Source organism: Miscanthus floridulus, chromosome 8 (genome assembly GCF_019320115.1).
Source record: "Miscanthus floridulus cultivar M001 chromosome 8, ASM1932011v1, whole genome shotgun sequence".
Lineage (NCBI taxonomy): Eukaryota > Viridiplantae > Streptophyta > Magnoliopsida > Poales > Poaceae > Miscanthus > Miscanthus floridulus.
The window spans coordinates 33612448-33615107 of NC_089587.1; the positions used below are offsets into that span (position 1 = coordinate 33612448).

A 2660-nucleotide genomic window follows, 5' to 3' on the forward strand; every position below is an offset into this window, starting at 1 on the left:
ACGCACAGCTTGCGGCCGCACTCCGCCTCCGCAGCAGCCTGCGAGCACCTGATGGCATCCATAGCCTCTCCCTTGCTGCTGAGGACCATCACCCACATGTAGTGGGAGAGGTCATCAATGAGCAGCAGGAAGTTGCGTTGTCCTCCTGGTGTGGCCAGTGTCACCGGGTCACATAAGTCCCCAAGCACAAGCTCGAGCCTCTCCTTGGCTCAAAAGCTCATCCGCTGGGGAAAGGGGAGTCGCCTCTGCTTCGTCAACACGCAGACATCGCAGAGTTGCTCCACATGATCGAGGTACGGCAGGCTCGCACCATCTCCATGGCACTGAGCCGCTGTAGGGCCTCAAAGTGAAGGTGCCTGAAACGCTCATGCCACTGCCATGCCTCGTCGTCCCGATGAGCAGCGAGACAAAGGGGTTGTGCCACCTACACGTTAAGGATATAGAGTTGATTTGCGCTTCTGGATCCCTTGGCAAGAAGGCAACAACGGCGATCCCAAATCCTCATGACTCCATCCTCAACCACCACCCGCGAACCGTTCTCATCCAGCTATCCCAAGCTGATGATGGAGTTCCTCAACGTGGGGATGTAGTAGACTCAGGTGAGCAGCCTGTGCTCACCAGACACGGCGGTAAAGATGACGGAGCCGACGCCCTTGATCTCCACACTGGAGGCATCCCCAAACTTGATGGAGCCTCAGACGCTAGAGTCAACCTCGGTGAAGAACTCCCGTCGACCGGTCATGTGATGGGTGGCGCTGGTGTCGAGGCACCACCCATCAGTCTTGTCGTTGCTAGAGCCATCGCCGAGGAGGGCGTGTGCTTTTGGCTTGTCAAGGTGGAGGAGGGCCGCTGCGGCCGGTGCCGCTGGAGGTAGCTCGATGCTTGCATGTGCCATGAACAGAGCTGACTCCTCCTCCACCTGTGCAACGTGGGCCTAGCCCTGTTGTGGCTGTCGACAGTCCTTGGCCCAATGGCCAAGCTGGCCATAGTTGCGGCAGGCGTCGTCTCGTGCCGGCTTGTGCCTGCCGACGGCGCCGCCCTAGGCGCCTCCACGAGCATCACCCTCGGCATGTCCTCGTGCCCTAGCCTAGGCATCCCTGCACGCCTTGCGTGGCTTGCCACGCTTGCGGCCGCCTGTCGTGGAAGAAGGCCCCCCTTCTTCCGATCACCTTGGCTAGCAAGCCACTGCTCCCGAGTGAGAAGGAGCTTCCCGCCAATGGTGATGGGCCCCGAGAGAGACTGTGGCTCATCGCTGTCGATGACCTTGAGGCAACCTATCGCCTCCTTGATCAACATCGTGGAGAGATCCAGCAGAGACTCGATCGAGCGAGCCATCTGCTTGTACTTCTCGGGGACGTAGCGGAAGAGCTTTTCGATAGCTCTCTCCTCGCCGTAGGTGTCATCGCCGAACTGCACCATCTTCTGCAACAGAGTGCTGAGACGGAGAGCAAAGTCATCAACGTCCTCACCTGGCTTGAAGGCCAGGTTCTCCCACTCCTTGCGAAGTGCCTGTAGTGTGGACTTGCGAGCGCGGTCGCTGCTGATGCGTGCCGCAGCGATGGCGTCCCAAGCCTCCTTGGTAGTCTGCTTGTTGGTAAGCGAGAACTGCATCTCAGGCGGGACTGTAGCGATGAGGGCATCTAGCGCCCGTCGATCTAGGTCGTAGTCAACGTCGTCGTACCGGACTGTCTCCCACATGTGCTGCACCTGGAGTTTTACCCTCATCACCGCAGCCCACTCGACATAGTTGGTCTTGGTGAGGGTAGGCCACCCACCGCCGGGGCCGACGTCCCTGACGACAGCCGGGAGCCCGTGGTAACCACGGTACCAATCCGGGGAGAGAGAGCCACGCTGCCTGTGAAGGCCGCGCTCTCTATCGACCCGTCCACCATCGTCGTCGTGCGTGCCTCCTCTAGAAGCACCACCGCCGTGCGTGCCTCCTCCAGGAGCGCCGCCGCTGTGCGCGCCTCCTCCAGGAGCGCCACTGGCGCATCCGCGCTTGTCGGGGCTGTCGCCGCGCTCGTGGGCGTGCACGGCTGCCCACTGCGCCGCCCGCGCTTGTCCTGCCTCCCTCACCAGCAGCTCGAGGTCCGCGTCGGCGCTGTCGTCTGCAGAAATGGAGCTGCTGATGCTGCCGCGCAGGGCCACGACCTCTGCTGCCGCCGCACGCGCTGCATCCACCGCCGCTGCTGCTTCCGCCTCCGCTCTGGCTGCTGCCAGCTCCGCCGCTGCCAGCCTCGATGCCCTTGCCGCCGCCGCAGCGGTCTCTGCCGCTGCTTGCTCGCGTTCCTTTGCCGCGGCAAATTCGGCCTCCTACCGACACCGCGTGCTCGAGGCGACCGAGCGCTGAGACTGCCCTGCGGACATGACGCGCTACCGGGGGCTACTGCGTGAGGAGAGGGCTGCTTCAGACGAGCTGCGCAGAGGGAGAGGAGTGAGCAGGAGCAGCCGGCGCTGCTGCTGCTCCTAGCTAGGGCTGTTGTGCGGCTAGGAAAGGAGATGAGCAGGAGATGCTCAGGCTACAGGATAGTACGGCTCTGATACCAGTTATTAGTCGCTGAATTCTTACTCTTGGTAGTAGTATAATTCTTACTCTCATCGAGAGAAGATGACACTAGGAGTTAAGGCAATTTTCTGTTTTATTTCCAAATGCCATGTCA

At 61.2% G+C, this 2660-nt stretch overlaps 1 pseudogene; it reads left to right on the plus strand.

Moving 5' to 3' along the window:
• Positions 1-970: 970 nt before the first annotated feature.
• On the plus strand, positions 971-2394 carry LOC136468836 (uncharacterized; annotated as a pseudogene).
• Positions 2395-2660: the final 266 nt, after the last annotated feature.